At 38.1% G+C, this 20584-nt stretch overlaps 1 pseudogene; it reads left to right on the forward strand.

Annotated features, from left to right (window-relative positions):
- The first annotated feature begins 207 nt into the window (after positions 1–207).
- LOC116882149 lies at positions 208–584 on the forward strand (annotated as a pseudogene).
- Positions 585–20584: the final 20000 nt, after the last annotated feature.

Consider the following 20584-nt stretch of genomic DNA (forward strand, 5'->3'; position numbering starts at 1 on the left):
AATAAGAATTTCCTTATAGGCCAGTAATCCACATCTGAATATTTACCCAAAAGAATTGAAATCAGAATCTCAAAGTTTCAGAATCAGAATTTTGGCACTTCCACGTTCATTGTGGCACTAATCAAAACAGTCAAGAGGTGAAAATGTCTATGGACAGATGAATGAATAAGGAAAATGTGGTATGCTTTCCAACCAAGGCCAAGCAGAATGGCTCCTGCAAAGAAGGGTGGCAAGAAGAAGGGCTTTTCTGCCATCATTGAGGTAGTGATCAGAAAAAAAATCAGCATTCACAAGCACATCCATGGAGTGGGTTTCAAGAAGCATGCTCCTCAGGCACTCAAAGGGATCCCAAAATTTTCCATGAAGGATATGGGAACTCCAGATGTGCACATTGACACCAGCCTTGACAAAGTTGTCTGGACCAGAGTAATAAGGAATGTTCCATGCCATATCCTTGGGTGGTTGTCCAGAATTGCAACGAGAATGAAGATTCACCAAACAAGCTCTATAAGGTGCTTACTTATGTACCAGTCACCACTTTCAAAAATCTACAGATAATTAATGTAGATAAGAACAAATGCTGATTGTCAAATAAAGGAATAAAACTGAGAAAAATGAAAAGAAAATGTGGTACATACATACATTGTAATATTATGAAGCCTTTTCTTAAATATTACTAAGCCTTTAAAAAAAAGCTAAGTCTGCAAAATATAGCTACATAGATGAACCTTGAGGACATTATGCTAACTAAAATAAGCCAATGACAGAAAAACAAATACTGCATGATTCCACTTAAATGAGGTATCTAAAATAGTCAAAATCAGTGTTGAATAGTGGTGACCAGGGCTGGAGGAGGAAAAAATGGGGAGTTACTAATCAATAGCCATGAAGTTTCAGTTAAGCAAGATGCATAAGCTCTAGAGATCTGTTGTACAACATTGGACCTATAATAAGAAACACTATATTGCTGTACAGAAGCCTTTTATCTTGCTGTGCAGAAGCCTTTTATCTTGATGAAGTCCCAAAAGTTCATTTTCACTTTTGTTCCCTTTATCTTTGGAGACATGTCTTGAAAGAAGTTGGTATGGCTAATGTTGAAGAGGTTACTGCCTATGATTTTGATAGATTCCTGACTCACCTTGAGGTCTTTCATCCATTTTGAGTTTATCTTTGTGTATGGTGTAAGAGAATGGTCAAGTTTCATTCTTTTACAAATAGGTGTCCAATTTTCCCAGCACCATTTATTCAAGAAACTATCTTTTTGCCACTGGATATTTTTTTCTGCTCTGTTGACCATAGAGTTGCAGGCCCATTACTGGACCCTCTACTCTGTTCCATTGGTCTGTGTGTCTGTTTTTGTGCCAGTACCATGCTGTCTTGGTGATTACAACTTGGTAGTAAAGCTTGAAATCAGGCAATGTGATGCCCCCAGTTTTCTTTTTCTTTTTCAACATTTCCTTAGCAATTCGGGGTCTTTCCTGATTCCCTACAAATTTTAGGATTGTTTGTTCTGGCACTTTGAAAAATGTCAGTGGAATGTTGATTGGGATGGCATTGAAAGCATAGATTGCTTTGGGCAATATAGACATTTTAACAATGTTTATTCTTCCGATCCATGAGCATGGAATGGTCTTCCACCTTTTTATGTCTTCTTCAATTTCTTTCATGAGTGTTCTGTAATTCCTCGAGTACAGATCCTTTGCCTCTTTGGTTAGTTTTATTCCCAGGTATCTTACAGTTCTTGATGCTACAGTAAGTAGAATTGATTCTCCAATTTCCCTTTCTATATTTTCATTGTTAGTGTATAAGAAAGCAACTGATTTCTGTACATTGACTTTGTATCCTGTCACTTTACTGAATTGCTGTATGAGTTCTAGTAGTTTGGGGATGGAGTCTTTTGGGTTTTCCATATAAAGTGTCTTGTCATCTGTGAAGAGAGAGAGTTTGACTTCTTCTTTTCCAATCTGAATACATTTTATTTCTTTTTGTTGTCTGACTGCTGATGCTAGGACTTCTAATACTATGTTGAACAACAGTGGCAAGAGTGGGCATCCTTGTCCTGTTCCTGATCTCAAAGGGAACACTGTCAGCTTTTCCTCATTGAGAATGATATTCGCTGTGGGTTTTTCATAGATAGATTTTATGAAGTTGAGAAATGTTCCCTCTATCCCTATACTTTGAAGAGTTTTAATCAGGAATGGATGTTGTAGTTTGTTGAATGCCTTTTCTGCACCCATTGAGAGGATCATGTGGTTCTTCTCTCTTCACTTATTGATTTGTTCTATCTCAATGATTTGTAAATGATGAAGCACACTTGCAACCTAGGGATAAATTCCACCTGTCATGGTGGGTAAACTTTTTAATGCACTTGGATCCTATTAGCTAGGATCTTGTTGAGAATCTTGACATTCATATTCATCAGAGATACTGGTCTGAAATTCTCATTTTTGATGGGGTCTTTACCTGGTTTGGGGATGAGGGTAATGCTGGCCTCACAGAAATAGTCTGGAAGTTTTCCTTCTTTTTCTGTTTTTCTGAAACAGCTTCAGGAGGATAGATATTATTTCTTTTTTGAATGCTTAGTAGAATTCCCCAGGAATTCGTCAGGTCTTGGGGTCTTGTTTTTTGGGACATTTTTGGTCTCTGCTTCAATCTCGTTATTAGATATTGGTCTATTCAGGTTGTCAGTTTCTTCCTGTTTCCGTCTTGGAAGTTTTTAAGTTTCCAGGAATGCATCCATTTTGTCCAGGTTGCTTAACTTATTGGCGTATAACTGTTGATAATAATTTCTGATGATTGTTTGTATTTCCTTAGTGTTAGTCATGATCTCTCCCCCTTCATTCATAATTTTATTAATTTGGGTCCTCTCTCTTTTCTTTTGGATTAGTTTGGTGAGTGATTTATTGATCTTATTCTTTCAAAGAACCAGCTTCTAGTTTTATTGATGTGTTCTACGGTATCTCTAGTTTCTAACTCATTGATCTCTGCTCTAATCTTGATTATTTCCCTTCTTGCGCATGGGGTCAAAGGGGCAACCCATGAAATGGGAGAAGATATTCACAATAGACATTACAAAGGGCTGATATCCAAGATTTATAAAGAATTCTCAAGCTCAACACTTAAAAAAAAAAGTTAAAAATGTCCAAAAATGGGCAGAAGACATGAACAGATACTTCTCCAAAGAACACATACAAATGGTTAACAGACACATGAAAAATGTTCATCATTAGCCATCAGGAAGATTCAAATCAAAACAACATTGAGATACCACCTTACAACAGTTAGAATGGCCAAAATTAAGAAGACAATAAACAACAAGTGTTGGAGAGGATGTGGAGAAAGGGGACTCCTCTTACACTATTGGTGGGAATGCAAGTTGGTGTAGCCACTTTGGAAAACAGTGTGGAGATTCCTTAAGAAATTAAAAATAGTGGGGTGTCTGGGTGGCTCAGTGGGTTAAGCCATGGCCTTTGGCTCAGGTCATGATCTCAGGGTCCTGGGATTGAGCCCTGCATCGGGCTCTCTGCTCAGAAGGGAGCCTGCTTCCTCCTCTCTCTCTGCCTGCCTCTCTGCCTGCTTGTGATCTCTCTCTGTCAAATAAATAAATAAAATCTTTAAAAAAAAAGAAAGAAATTAAAAATAGAGCTACCTTATGACCCTGCAATTGCACTACTGGCTATTTAACCCAAGGATACAGATATAGTGAAAAGAAGGGCCACATGCACCCCAATGTTCACAGCAGCAATGTCCACAATAGCCAAACAGTGGAAGGAGCCGAGATGCCCTTCAAAAGATGAACGGATAAAGAAGATGTGCTCCATATATACAATGAAATATTATGCCTCCATCAGAAAGGATGAATACCCAACTTTTGTATCAACATGGGCAGAACTGGAGGAGATTATGCTGAGTGAAATAAGTCAAGCAGAGAATGTCAATTATCATATGGTTTCACTTACTTGTGGAGCATAAGGAATAACATGGAGGACATTAGAAGGAAAGGAAAAGTGAATTGGGGGAAATCGGAGGGGGAGATGAAACATGAGAGACTGTAGACTCTGAGAAACAAACTGAAGGTTTTGGAGGTGTGGGGGTTGGGGCATTAGGTGAGCCTGGTCGTGGGTATTAGAAGAGCATGTATTGCATGGAGCACTGGGTATGGTGCAAAACAATGAATCTTGGAACACTGAAAAAATGAAATTATTTTTTTTAAAAAAGCACTATATTGTTCACTTAAAAATTTAAGTGTTCTTACTCCAAAAAAATTAAAAAAAAATAACATTTTTGCACTTCAAAACCCTCTTACTCCTGCAGTCATGGGAAACACATCAGGCACTAGTCAATTACTACCCTCTGACCCACAAAGGTATTTCACTTCCTTTAGAAAATCCAACCTAGTCTTGAGACACTCCAAATTCCCTGAAGATCCCATCTTTTTCCAGAGATATTTGAATGGGTAGAGAAGGCTGCTGAGGTTACCCCTACCACTCTGAAATGATAGTGTGGCTCTACGTTTCACCACACCACCATGTCTGAGGACTAGTGGGAGGGCAGAAGCTTCTGAAATGGGAGTCCAAGGATTCATCCGGATAACAAAAAGAGGCAGGAAACTAGTTCCAGAAGATTGCTACTGGATCCAAAGCATACCATTTTTGTATGCAAGGAAAAAAAAAGATGGAATTTCTTTTCTTCATTCAGCAAAATGTAAACATCTCCAGATGCGCCCCCACACTCCTTAATTCTAGCAGTTCAATTTGTGCTCTCTGCTTGTAATGAATTTGGCTTTAGGGATTAGCACAGCTTTAAGGCTACTGAGTTTGTTTATTTCTGTTTTATTTCTCCTGGAACCATATAGAATGTGCTTAGAGGACAGTCCTGACCTTTGAGGTGCATAATGCTTTCATAATGAATACCATAGGAAATGCATGGCTTTATCATTTCTAGCATTTAAAGCAATCTTATACACACAATTGCTAATGTTGTTGATGGCCTGTAGCTGAAGAGATTGAGGCCATTACTGCTTAATCTGTGATGATTGTGGAGAAAAAGTGCCACTTCTAGATAATGGCAATAGAGCTTAAATCTAGGATCTAAGCCCAGTAACCTGACAGAGGCCTCTGTAATCGTAATTTTCATTTCTAGCTCATTTGATTCTCACAACCAGCCTTGAGGCATATAGGGTAAAGTTTAATATATTTCATTTTTAAACGAGAGAAAAAAGAGAGAGAAGTGACATGCCCAAGCTCACACAGAGGTTTATTGATAAAACAAAGACTGTTGGATCTTGTGATTCTCACATGTAGCTCATTTCATCAAACATTTGCCTGGCCTGCTCTCAGCAGTTGTTCAGATGAAATGGAATTTCATTCAAAATTAGTAGTGTCTCCATGAGTCAACCATACTCTCCTTCCACTTGGCATGAATGTATTTTTAAGGATGCCCAGATTCCTATAGGTGCCAAGGTTCTTGGAGATTGTTTAACTGAGTTGGGAGTATTTGCCAAAATGCCAACGTTGAAATCAGGCAGTTTGTTGGGACTTTCCTACCTCTATATTTCCATTTCCTTATTTATCATTTCTTCCTCTTCATTGTTCACTAGTCAGCAAATAAACATGTATATTTCTTTTTCTTTCATTTTGTCTCCCACTGCATTTAGCTCTTTGTCTCAGTGCTCAGACTTCCAGGGGCATTTTGTATCTCTCCTGGAGACATAGCTAAGGCTTTCTTCTTGTCCCCAGCTATTTTCTTCATTATTTCCTGCAGAAATCAATTCCAGTTTATCACCTTCTACTAGCACCAGTGATAGCTAACAATGCCACATCCAGATTCTACTCTTCCTTTAGAACCCAGAGACCTCTGTATGTATGTGCTTTAAAATTTGTTGACCCAAAGTTTTTTAGCTCTCTTTTTCTTAGGATTGTTTCCTTAAGTCCTGATAGAATGGAAATATTATATTTAATTTCCACTGGAAAATTACTCACAAGCCAGCCAGGTAATGACTCAGATGTAAAACCAAAAAGCAAAAAGAGCAGACCTTCAAATCTGAGAAGGAGGCCAGTATGTGAGCAAAACTGAAAGACAAAATACCATCCCTCACCCATGCCCTCCTCCAAATCAGAAACACATAAGAAATTTCTTAACATTTATCCTATTATCAGTAAACATCAAAAAGAAAGGTAATCAAAGGAGTAATCAGTCAAAGTTTTCAAGCACTTCCCAAGATCTACTAATTCCATGCCTTGTTAAAATAGAGTCCTAAAGTTAGATAAAAAGGGGATTAAAAGTTCATCCTTGGGCTGCCTGGCTGGCTCAGTCAGTAGGACATTTGACTCTTGGGATTGTGAGTTCAAGTCCCACATAGAGTATAGAGCTTATTTAAAAAAAAAAAAAGAATAAACAACAGATCCAAAAAATATTTTTAATAATATAAAATAAATAAAATAAAATAAAATGTCATCCTTGTGTACCCCTGGTCTTCACACAGTACAGTCCTGTATATATTAGAATTACCTGCTTGTCACGGCCAGTGCGACAAATCGACCAGGAATGTGAGGGTAAGAGGATGAAGAAAAGAACTCGAGAAACAGAGAGATGGGGGCAGGAGGAGCACTGAGGAGGATGTCCAACAGTGCTAAGTTTATTCAAAGCATTAAGGCCATATATAGTGATATTACAATGGGAGAAGCAATACATCTGTGTCTAGTTAAACAACCACGAGTTCCCATAGTAAGTTTCACAATTAACTATAAGCAGACCTCGTGACAACAAATGGCTGATGCCAGTACAATTGTTCTGTATTCATACAGCAAGCCTGGAAGTAATTTATGGGCTGTACTAGGGCAGCAAGGACCAGCCATGAACTTATGACCCCAACCGAATTGTTCTCATTTGTTTAGCAAGCATGTGGGAAGTCACGTAGGCTAGCGTACAACACATAGCACAGACCCTTTCTCAGTGCTACTCAACTTTTCCCATCCTAAACCTTTTGTTAGGTTATTCAGACTTTAAAAATAAAAAAGGCACAAGTCAGGCCCTGGTTTGGTCCTCATCTCAAGCCTTATTGCGGCCTCCCACATCTCCCCCTTCCTTTTTAAATAAGTCAAGCATATGAATTTGTGCTTGTGCATGTAATCATTGCTGTCCAGTACGAATCTGTACAATGCACCATATTAAAACAAAAGCAAGTAATATAATGAGGAGTCCAGTAAACAACCAGAATGAGTATTACTAGTGCTGCTATTCCTGATATCAATAGACCCAGAAAACATTTGACTCATTTGAGCTGCAACTGCAATTCAAGGGCAAACTGATAACCATAATTAGCATACCAAGGTCCTTCTACTTCCACAGGTAATAACATATATGGAGGTTGCATAGTTACAAACACTATCATGGGACCTGTGCCTGATGAAGGCAGGGACACAGGTAGACAATTTGTTAACACACAATGGTCACAATGGATATTATACAATAGATGTCCCCCTTGGAAAGAGGTGAGAACTATTGATCCCTAGCCCACTACCAGTAAAAATGGTCTTGAAATGTTCTCAGGTCCCTGTTCTGGTGCCACTTGTCGTGGCCAGTGTGACAAATCGACCAGGAATGTGAGGGTAAGAGGATGAAGAAAAGAACTCGAGAAACAGAGAGATGGGGGCAGGAGGAGCACTGAGGAGGATGTCCAACAGTGCTAAGTTTATTCAAAGCATTAAGGCCATATATATAGTGATATTACAATAGGAGAAGCAATACATCTGTGTCTAGTTAAACAACCACGAGTTCCCATAGTAAGTTTCACAATTAACTATAAGCAGACCTCGTGACAACAAATGGCTGATGCCAGTACAATTGTTCTGTATTCATACAGCAAGCCTGAAAGTAATTTATGGGCTGTACTAGGGCAGCAAGGACCAGCCATGAACTTATGACCCCAACCGAATTGTTCTCATTTGTTTAGCAAGCATGTGGGAAGTCACGTAGGCGAGCGCACAACACATAGCACAGACCCTTTCTCAGTGCTACTCAACTTTTCCCATCCTAAACCTTTTGTTAGGTTATTCGGACTTTAAAGGAGGCACAAATCAGGGCCTGGTTTAGTCCTCATCTCAAGCATTATTGCGGCCTCCCACACCTGCCCATTGTCAAAGATGTTCAGTACAGTTCATTATGCAACTTTTCTGGGGGATCATCTGCAATTAGGCAAAGAAATGAAAGTTAACTTATTTTTTATTAGTTTCAGAGGTAGAGTTTAGTGATTCATCAGTTGCATATAACGCCCAGTACTCATTACATCAAGTGCCCTCCTTAATGCCCATCACCCAGTTACCCCATACCCCTACCCACCTCCCCTCCAGCAACCTTCAGCTTTTTCCCTCTAGTTAAGAGTCTCTTGTGGCTTATCTCCCTCTCTGATTTCACCTTATTTTATTTTTACCTCCCTTCCCTTATGACCCTCTGTTTTGTTTCTTAAATTCCACACAAGTGAAATCATATAATTGTCTATGACTTATTTCACTTAGCATAATACCCTCTAGCTCCATCCATGTTGTGGCAAATGATGAAATTTCATTTTTATGGCTGAGTAATATTCTGTTATATATATATATATAAAATCATATTTTCATGAAATTTGACTTAAATCACATCAGCTATATGGGCAAAAACTCCAAACATAAATCTTATCCAAACTGATAGAAGACTAGTTTGTTTGTTTGTTTCATTTGTAACCACTTATTTTTTTAGGATTTTATTTTAATTTCTTAATTTTTTTAATTTTATTTTTTCAGTCTTCTGAGATTCATTGTTTATGCACCACACCCAGTGATTCATGCAATACATGCCTTACTTAATAACCACCACCAGGCTCACCTAACTCCCCAACCCCCTGCCCTCCAAAACCCTCAGTTTGTTTCTCAGAGTCTATAGGCTCTCATGCTTCATCTTCCCCTCTGATTTCCCCCAATTCACTTTTCCTTTCCTTCTCCTAATGCCCTCCATGTTGTTCCTTATGCTCCACAAGTAAGTGAAGCCATATAATTGACTTTCTTGGCTTGACTTATTTCACTCAGCATAATCTCCTCCAATGCTGATACAAAAGTTGGGTATTCATCCTTTCTGATGGAGGCATAATACTCCACTCTATATACAGACCAGATACAGATATCTGTATAAGATACAGATATCTTCTTTATCCATTCATCTGTTGAAGGGCATCTTGGCTCTTTCCACAGTTTGGCAACTGTAGTCACTTCTGCTATGAACATTGGGGTACACATGGCCCCTCTTTTCACATTTGTATCTATGAAGAAGACTAGTTTTATAAATAGAATATGTTTCTTTGTTGAATGACAGGCTCAGTTATAGGATTCAGAAATAATAAAAAGGAGTAAAACAGAGCCTTGTCTTCAGGGGCTCACAATCTATAGAGGGAGATCCATATTAAGAGTGTGATAGGATAGGGCACCTGGGTGGCTAAGTCAGTTAAGCATCTGGCTCTTGGTTTTGGCTCAGGTTATGATATCTTGGGATAGAGCCCCACACGGCAGGCTCTGTGATCAGCAGGAAGTCTTCTTCAAGATTCTCTACCTCTGTCCCCTCTCTTAAGGCTTATACTCTCTCTCTCTCTAAAATAAGCCTTTTTAAAAAAGAATGTGATAATCATTGTAATAGTAATTTGAAAAAAAATCTGTGAGAGTAAACAGAAGAATCAAATCCAGATAAGAGAGTTGGGGAAACATTTGTGGCTGGATCTTGATGACTATACCAGTGTCTGCTAGGTAGAAGAGTAGGAGAAGATATGCAATGGTTCAGAAAAAAAAAAAACAAAAAGTGTGGGTTTCTGGGGAACCAGCACACCCATGTGACCTATTTTTATAGATTATATCAGTGGCAGAGATGAAGTCTGATTGATGATAGAAACCATACTGTGGGTGTCCTTGTATTCCAAAATAAGGATTTAGTATTATATACCATAGGCAGATTTATGACAGAGAATTACATGGTCATATTTGCATTTTAGAAAAATCACTCTGACTTCCAAATGGAGGCAGGGTTAGAGTAAAGAGGTTGAAAAATGTATCACAGAGTCCAAGTTGTCAAGTACCTTCTTAGAGCTATACAGTGGGTAAGAAAAACTAGCAAAGCTGAAGGATTCAGGTTCAATGCTGATGAGAACACGATTCAGGAAAAAATAATATGAAAATATGTGGTAGAAATAAGAAATAAAAGGAAGAAGGAAAAGAGAAAATAATAATGCTAAAATTAAGTGTTTACCACATGCTAGGCACAGAACTAAATATTTTATGCATATTATCTCATATAATCTTTTAAACAACCTGATGAAGTAAGTGTGATTATCCAAGTTTACAGGTGGATAACCTACAGCAAAAAGAGACTGTCTTGGGGCTCCTGGGTGGCCTAGTCAGTTAAGTATCTGCCTTTGGCTCAGCTTGTGATTTCAAGGTCCTGGGATCTAGCACCTCATAGAGCCCTATATTGGGCTCCACACTGAGCAGGTAGTCTGCTTCTCCCTTTCCCCTGCCCCTCCGCCCAACTCATGCTCGCTCTTGCTTGTGCTCTCTCTCTCTAGTAAGTAAATAAAATTTTTTGCCCAGGGTCATGTAAGAAGTGAGTGGTCAAAGCAGGATCCAATTTCCACTCTTAACTACTTATCTAGAGAAAGCAAGAGTAACAAGAGTACCAAAAAAAAAAAAAAGTGACACAATAGAGGAAAAGAAGAGAAACAAAAGGGAAAGTAAAAAGAAAAATTTAAGGAAGAAAACAGCAAAAGTGAGATTAATGGATAATTAATTAATTAATGGATAACACTCTTCTGTATAAACACTAGATGTAATTAAGTCTTGCCTTTAAGTCTCTGTCCATAGTTCCAAAGACTAGTGACATGAATAAACAATGGTGTGTATCTGAGTCCATACCCAACTGTTAATAGGTTAATCCACATAAAACGTTAATATTTGTCTTTTTACTTATAAAAACAGCATCCTAATACCTCACAGTAAGATGAAATATATTCTCAAACAAAGGTCATTTCCTTACCTGAAAGTCATGTCACTCTGAGTCTTCCTACTATCCTGCACAGGGAAGCTGGACCTATGCCAGGCTGCAGTGGCTGTCCAACAACCTTTTTGAGCCCTTACGATGTGATTCAGAAGTGGATCAGCCTAATTTAAAAAGCCAAGGGGCAGTAAATGCTAGGGAAATGCCACCTTTTTTGACCTTATTTTGCTGTGGGGAGTAGAGATGGTGGAGGGAGAGAGAGTTGTCAGAGTATTAACTAAAATGAAAATAAGACCAAGGATCATTGAGATGTACATGGTCTCTCTCATCAGGGCTGTTAACAGGACGCTATTAAATTTTTGCAAATGGTTACTGGATTCAAGCTTACATTAATCTTGTTTTATAGGTCTCAAAAAGAAAGTTACTTTAAAACTTCATATCAATTAGTGGGTTAGTTAATAAAAGTTTCTCTCCACAAAGAAGATTTGTTATCTCCTTGGATAGACTGCATTTTTAATAAAAAAAAAATGATCTACAAGTAAAGATACACTGAGCTGAGTCTCTGCATCAGACAATCATCTCTGCTATTTTGTAACCAATGGTCTTTAAGGATCTTTATTTTTGAAAGCTTTCATTTTCTTGAACACTGATGAAGTGGTGATGGGAAGTCAGATGAAAAATCAAGATAGGAAGCATAAAAGCAAACTGCTATATGTTTGATTTTTTTTTCTGATTATCAGAAGCCAATGAAAGGAGGAGAAGAAAAAAATCTTATGGCAGGTATGAATTGTATTCTATATATATATTTTTTTCTTTTGAAATAAACCACCTTTTACTGGGGAAGGATCTCATATTCAATATTGAATACTAGCACTTTAGAGCTGGAAGAAACTTTAGATATTATTTAGTTCTACACCTCATTTCATAGTTAGAAAACCAAGAATCAGAGAGGATATATAAATTGGCCAAGGTGAATGAGTGGCAGTCAAAACTAGAACCTAGATCTTCTAACTTTCCAGCTTTTGTTCATTGCACTAGACCATATCATCTTACGATGTACTCTTACATGATAATGATAACTAACATTTTAAGCACATACTAAGCTCTCTATCTATAGTAATTCATTTAACCCTAATAACCAAACTTTCAGTTAACTACTATTATTATGCACTTTTATATCTGAGTAATCTGAATCCCAGAGAAACTAAATAACTTTTCCAGGATCACCCAGCTAGTAAAGTGCATGGATGATTCAAAGCCAACCAGTCTGGCTCCATAGTTTTGTTCTTAACTTTTATGCTATATATCGTGGTATCTATCATCTTATGTACATATTCTATATCTTCAACTACATATAAATAACAGTATCATTTGTATTTGAGGTATTGTACAAATAGAAAATATGAAACAGGAGGGGAGGTCAAGATGGCAGAGGAGTAGCAGACTGAGATGACATCAGGTCACAGGAGTTCAGCTAGATAGTTATGAGACCATTCCAAACACCTACAAACCCAACAGAAGATCGAGGAGAAGAAGAGTAGCAATTCTAGAAACAGAAAATCGACCATTTTCTGAAAGGTAGGACATGCAGAGAAGTGAATCCAAAGTGATGGGAAGATAGACCATGGGGGGAGGGGCCAGCTCCCGACAAGCAGTGGAGCAATGAAGCACAAAATTCAAACTTTCAGGTGTCTGCTCCACTGAGGGACATCACTCCAGAGGTTAAGTGGGTGTGGAGTCCTCATGGGGACAGTGTGGTCTCACATCCCTCAGGGTCACAGAAGGGTCAGGGGTGTCTGAGAGTAGCAGAGCTCACAGGTATCAGAGCCAGGAAGCTGACTACAGAGAAGGAGTCAAGGAACGAGCTCTCAGCTCATTGGAGTTACCTCAAACTTTGATCTGCAGCACAGTCAGGCTACTGCTCTTTGAGCAGGGACCCAGCAAGTGACAGATCCGGGGAGACCTACTTTCCTCCACAAGAAAAGCAGTGTAGCAGGAAATCTGCAGGGTTTGAAGGCTCCAAATGGGGTAGTGTGTCAGAGACAGAAACTCTCAGTCACAGGCCAGGTGAGTACAGCCAGAGACCAGGGAGATGGGAGTGATTAACCGCTTTTCTCCGAGGGTGCACTGAGGACTGGGGCCCCGAGCTCTTGGCTCCTCCAAACTGGAGATTGGGAGGCCGACATTTACACTCCCATCCTCCAAAGCGCTACAGAAAGCATTCAGGGAACAAAGCTCCTGAGAGCAAACCTGAAAAGATTACTTAGCTCAGCCCCTGGCAAGGGTGGTGCAATTCCACCTTAGGCAAAGACAGGTGAGAATCAATCCAACAGGCCCCTCCCACAGAAGATCAGCAAGAACATCCAGGAAAGACCAAGTTCTCTGGTCAAGGAGAACAGTGGAATTCCAGAGGAGGGGAAAGCAAAGCACAGAATTCATGGCTTTCTCCCCATGATTCTTTAGTCATGCGAAGTTAATTAACTTTTTTTATTTTATTTTTTTCTTATTCTAATTTTTCTAACTTTTCCTCTTTCCTCTTTTAACGTATTTTAACTAGTTTATCTTAACAATACCTTTCTAAAAAAATCTTTTTAAACCTTAATTATTACAGTCATATTTTATCCCTCATTATGTCTAACTTTATTTTTTCTATACATATAGGTTTTTTTTTCTTCTAAAATATTTTGGGATACAATTTCTTCAAATAGATCAAAATATACCCTAAATCTAGCACAGGGCTTTGTTCTAGTCCCCAGCTGGAGCAAATTCTCTCCATTTCCTTTTTCTTTCTTTTTCCAACCAACTTATCTTACCAATTCCTTTTTAGATTTTTTTTTTAATTTTCATCTTTATAGTCATATTCCATCCTTTCATCATGTTTACTTTTATTTATGTGTGTGCGTGTGTGTGTGTGGGTGTATGTGTGTATATACATATAATCACTGTGTTTACCTTTATTTATGTGTGTGTGTGTGGGTGTATGTGTGTATATACATATAATCATCGTGTTTACCTTTATTTATGTGTGTGTGTGTGTTTATGTGTGTATATATATATATAATTTTTTTTCTTTCTTTAATTTTAAGAGGTAGTTTATTCTAAGAGACAAAAATACATGCAAAATCAAGTGTGTGCCTCTGTTCTAATCACCAGTTTTATTTATATATATATACACATACATATGTACATATACATATATATATATGTACATATATACACACATAATTTTTAAGTTTTTTAAAATTTCTTTTTATCTCCTTTCTTCCTCCCCCAATTTGGGGTCTCTTCTGACTTGGTTAGCATATATTTTTCTGGGGTTTTGCCATCTCTTAGTATTTTATTCTCTTGTTCATATATTCTTATCTGGATAAAATAACAAGGCAGAAAAACTCACCAAAAAAAAAAAAAAAAAAACCCACAAGAGGTAGTACCAAAGGCTGGACCTAATCAATACAGACATTGGTAATATGTCAGATCTAGAGTTCAGAATGATGATTCTCAAGGTGCTACTGGGCTCCAAAAAGGCATGGAAGATATTAGAGAAACCCCGTCTGAAGAAATAAAAGTCCTTTCTAGAGAAATAGAAGAACTAATATCTAACCAAGCTGAAATAAAAAAAGCTACTAATGAGGTGCAACCAAAAATGGAGGCTCTTACTGCTAAGATAAATGAGGCAGAAGAGAGAAATAGTGATATAGAAGACCAAATGATGGAGAATAAAGAAGCTGAGCAAAAGAGAGACAAACAACTACTGGACCACGAGGGGAGAATTAGAGAGATAAGTGATACCATAAGATGAAACAATATTAGAAAAATTGGGATTCCAGAAGAAGAGTAAAGAGACAGGGGGATGAAAGGTATACTGGAGAGAATTATAGTAGAGAATTTCCCTAATATGCAAAGGAAAAAAGCATCAAAATTGAGGAGACACAGAGAACCCCCATCAAAATCAATAAGAATAGGTCCACACCCCATCATCTAAGAGTAAAACTTACAAGTCTTAGTGACAAAGAGAAAATCCTGAAAACAGCTCGGGACAAGAAGTCTGTAACATACAATGGTAAAAATATTAGATTGGCAGCAGACTTATCCACAGATACTTGGCAGGTCCGAAAGAACTGCCATGACATATTCAGAGCACTAAATAAGAAAAACATGCAGCCAAGAATACTATAGCCAGCTAGGCTATCACTGAAAAGAGAAGGAGAGATAAAAAGCTTCCAGGACAAACAAAAATGAAAAGAATTTGCAAACACTAAGCCAGCCCTACAGGAAATATTGAAAGGGGTCCTCTAAGCAAAGAGAGAGCCTAAAACAGGTAGACCAGAAAGGAACAGAGACAATATACAGTAATAGTCACCTTACAGGCAATACAATGGCACTAAATTCATATCTCTCAGTAGCTACCCTGAATGTAAATGGGCTAAATGCCCCAATCAAAAGACACAGTGTATCAGAATGGATAAAAAAAAAAAAAACCATCAATATGCTGTCTACAAGAAAGTCATTTTAGAACCAAAGACACCTCCAGATTGAAAGTGAGGGGGTGGAAAACAATTTACCATGCTAATGCACATAAAAGAAAGCTGGGGTGGCAATCCTTATATCAGATCAATTAGATTTTAAGCCAAAGACTATAATAAGAGATGAGGAAGGACACTATCTCATACTCAAAGGGCCTGTCCAACAAGAAGACCTAACAATTTTAAATATCTATGGCCCTAACTTGGGAGCAGCCAACTATATAAATCAATTAATAACAAAATCAAAGAAACACATCGACAATAATGCAATAACAGTAGGGGACTTTAACAGCCCCCCTCAATGAAATGGACAGATCATCCAAACAAAAGATCAACAAGGAAATAAAGGCCTTAAATGACACACTGGACCAGATGGACATCATAGTTATATTCAGAACATTCCATCCCAAAGGAACAGAATACACATTCTTCTCTAGTGCACATGGAACTTTCTCCAGAATAGATCACATCCTGGGTCACAAATCAGGTCTGAACCAGTACCAAAGGATTGGGATCATCCCTGCATATTTTCAGACCACAGTGCTCTGAAGCTAGAACTCAATCACAAGAGGAAATTTGGAAAGAACCCAAATACAAGGAGGTTAAACAGCATCCTTATAAATAATGAACGGGTCAACCAGGAAATTAAAAAAGAATTGAAAAAATTTCAAGGAAACACATGATAATGAAAACACAGCAGTTCAAAATCTGTGGGACACAGCAAAGGCAGTCCTGAGAGTAAAGTATATAGTGATACAAGCCTTTCTCAAGAAACAAGAAAGGTCTCAAATACACAACCAAACCCTACACCTAAAGGAGCTGAAGAAAGAACAGAAAAGAAAGCCGAAACCCAGCAGGAGAAGAGAAATCATAAAGATCAGAGCAGAAATCAATGAAATAGAAACAAATAAACAAATAAAAAAAAACAGTAGAACAAATCAACGAAACTAGGAGCAGGTTCTTTGAAAGAATTAATAAGATTGATAAACTCCTGCCCAGACTTATCAAAAAGAAAAGAGAAAGGACCCAAATTAATACAATCATGAATGAAAGAGGAGAGATTACAACCAACAAAAGAAATACAAACAATTATAAGAACATATTATGAGCAACTATGGGCCAGCAAATTTGACAATCTGGAAGAAATGGATGCATTCCTAGAGATGCATAAACTACCAAAACTGAACCAGGAAGAAATAGAAAAGCTGAACAGACACATAACCACTAAAAAAAATTGGAGCAGTCATCAAAAGTCTCCCAACAAACAAGAGCCCAGGGCCAGACGGCTTCCCAGGGGAATTCTACCAAACATTTAAAGAAGAATTAATACCTATTCTCCTGAAACTGCTCCAAAAAGTAGTAATGGAAGGAAAACCTCCAATCTCATTTTATGACGCCAGCATTACCTTGATCCCAAAACCAGACAAATATCCTGTCAAAAAAGAGAATTACAGACCAATATCCTTGATGAACAAGGATGCAAAAATTCTCACCAAAATATTAGCTAATAGGATCCAACAGTACATTAAAAGGATTATTCACCACGACCAAGTGGGATTTATTCCAGGGCTGCAAGGTGGGTTTAACATCCCCAAATCAATCAATGTGATACAATACATTAATAAAAGAAAGAGCAAGAACCATATGATTCTCTCAATGGATGCTGAAAAAGCATTTGACAAAGTACAGCAACTTTTCTTGATCAAAACTCTTCAAAGTGTAGAGATAGGTGGTACATACCTCAACATCATCAAAGCCATCTATGAAAAACCCACCACAAATATCATTCTCAATGGAGAAAAACTGAGAACTTTTCCACTAAGGTCAGGAACATGGTAGGGATGTCCATTATCATCACTGCTATTCCACATAGTACTAGAAGTCCTAGCCTCAGCAATCAAACAACAAAAAGAAATTAAAGGCATCCTAATCAGCAAAGAATTCAAACTATCACTCTTTGCAGATGATATGATACATTATGTGGAAAACCTAAAAGACTTCACTCCAGATCTGCTAGAACTTGTACAGGAATTCAGTAAAGTGTGAGGATATAAAATCAATGCATAGAAATCAGTTGCATTTCTATATACCAACAAGACAGAAGAAAGAGAAATTAAGGAGTCAATCCCATTTACCACTGCACCCAAAACCATAAGATATATAGGAATAAACCTAACCAAAGAGGCAAAGAATCTGTACTCAGAAAATTATAAAGTACTCATGAATGAAATTGAGGAAGACACAAAGAAATGGAAAAATGTTCCATGCTCATGGATTAGAAGAACAAGTATTGTGAAAATGTCTACATTACCTAGAACAATTTACACATTTAATGTAATCCTTATAAAAACACCATCAATTTTTTTCCAAAGAAATGGAATAAATAATCCTAAAATTTATATAGAACCCAAAAGATCTTAAATAGCCAGAGGGATGTTGAACAAGAAAGCCAAAGTTGGTGGAATCATAATTCCAGACTTCAAGCTCTATTACAAAGCTGTGATCATCAAGACAGTATGGTCCTGGCACAAAAACAGACACATAGATCAATGGAACAGAACTGAAAGCCCAGAAATAGACCCTTAACTCTATTGTCAACTAATCTTTGACAAAGCAGGAAATATCCAAATGTCCAATGGAAAAAAGACAGTCTCCTCAACAAATGGTGTTGGAAAAATTGGACAGCTGCATCCAGAAGAATGAAATTGGACCATTTCCTTATACCACACACAAAATAGACTCAAAATGGACAAAAGAACTCAATGCGACACATGAGAACACAGACAGCAACCTCTTCATCCTCAACTGCAGCAACTTCTTCCTAGAAACATTGCCAAAGGCAAGGGAAACAAGGGCAAAAATGAGCTATTGGGACTTCATCAAGATCAAAAGCTTCTGCACAGCAAAGGAAACAGTCAACAAAACCAAAAGACAACTGACCAAACGGGAGAAGATATTTGCAAATGACATATCAGATAAAAGGCTAGTACCCACAAATCTATAAAGAACTTACCAAACTCAATACCCAAAGAACAAATAATCCAATCAAGAAATGGGCAGAGGACATGAATAGACATTTCTGCAAAGACATCCAGATGGCCAGCAGACACATGAAAAAGTGCTCAACATCCCGCGGCATCAGGGAAATACAAATCAAAACCACAATGAGATACCACCTCCCACCAGTCAAAATTGCTAAAATTAACAAGTCAGGAAATGACAGATGCTGGTGAGGATGCGGAGAAAGGGGAACCCTCCTACACTATTGGTGGGAATGCAAGCTGGTGCAGCCACTCTGGAAAACAGCATGGAGGTTCCTCAAAAAGTTGAAAATAGAGCTACCCTATGACCTAGCAATTGCACTACTGGGTTTATTTACCCTAAAGATACAAACGTAGTGATCCAAAGGGGCACATGCACCCAAGTGTTTATAGTAGCAATGTCCACAATAGCCAAACTATGGAAAGAACCTAGATCTCCATCAGCAGATGAATGGATCAAAATGATGTGGTATATATCTACAATGGAATACTATGCAGCCATCAAAAGAAATTAAATCTTGCCATTTGTAATGTGGATGGAACTAGAGGATATTATGCTGAACAAAATAAGTCAGAGAAAGACAATTATATTATCTCCCTGATATGTGAAATTTGAAAGACAAAATGGGGGGTTGGGGAGTAAGGAAGGAAAAAAATGAAACAAGATATGATCAGGAGAGTGACAAACCATAAGAGACTCTTAATCTCACAAAACAAACTGATGGTTCCCAGGGTGGGGGTTATGGAGAGGGTGGTTGGCTTAGGTACATTGGGGAAGGTATGTGCTATGGTGAGTGCTGTGAAGTATGTAAGCCTGACGATTCACAGACCTGTACCCCTGGGGCAAATAATACATTATATGTTAATTAAAAAATTAAAAAGAAAATATGAAACATGCATTTTATCCTCTGGGAGGCAGTAATGAAGATAAAATCAAAATGAAGCTTGGCAGGTGACAAGGTGAATTTGTATCATAACAAACTCATTGGCTCTATCTGCAGGCTCCTATTGACTGTCCTAGGCCTCTCTGCCTAGCAGAGATAAAGATATACTTTGACTCAAGTTCTTTCCAAATTTCCCTTTTCAATACACAAGGGGTTCTTATAATAACTTCACATTAAGTTGTGCCTGATGGGTTCAAGGAGAAACGTTGATTCAACAACTTGGGTTTTTTATCTTAATTGCTTCAATACAGGAAGGTAGTAGCTTGATACTCCACTTTTCTTATTCCACTGGCAGAAATGTGTTTGGTGCTCACAATAAGCAAGTTATCACCACTTGTATCACAGGAGAAAACTGAGAAATTTATCAATTCAAGTCACCAAGCATTCAATGCATACCTCCCCTCTGCCAGTCATTGTGCCCTGTGTTGTGATAGACAGAGAAGAAAAAGACACAACCTTTGTCTTTGAGGATCTCTCATAGACTAGTGGTGACATACTTGTAATTAACCAATGTTTGAGGCAGAATAACATAAATGTAGAATATGGGTACCAGCAATATGCTATGGGCATACATAGAAGTAATTGCTTTTTACTTAAAGTAAGAGAAGCTTAAAGATCAGGTAAAATTTGAGCTGAAATTTGAAGAATGTGAAATTCCACAGGCAGTGATTGGGGAGAGGTGAAAGAAGTATTTTAGAGTAAGAGCAAAAGACTGTAAGTAAGGAATTTTCAGGCATATTATTATGAGCCTCCAGTTTGTTAAGACTGGTAGAAAGGAAGTGCCTGGGTGGCTCAGTTGGTTAAGTGTCTGCCTTTGGCTCAGGTCATGATCTTAGGGCTTTGGGATTGAGGCCCATATCTGACTCCCTCTGCAGGCAGTCTGCTTCTCCCTCTCCCTCCGCCCCTCCCCCCTCTGCTCATGCATGCTGGTGCTCTTGCGCACATGTGTGCTCTCTCTGTTTCTCAAATAAATAAAAATCTTTTCAAAAAGGACTAGTAGGAAGGTAAAACTGAAAAGGAACTAGAAGCCCAAATATGGTGAGCCTTACATGTATAGCTAAGG

Source organism: Lontra canadensis, unplaced genomic scaffold (genome assembly GCF_010015895.1).
Source record: "Lontra canadensis isolate GAN:19392208 unplaced genomic scaffold, GSC_riverotter_1.0 scaffold81, whole genome shotgun sequence".
Classification (NCBI taxonomy): domain Eukaryota; kingdom Metazoa; phylum Chordata; class Mammalia; order Carnivora; family Mustelidae; genus Lontra; species Lontra canadensis.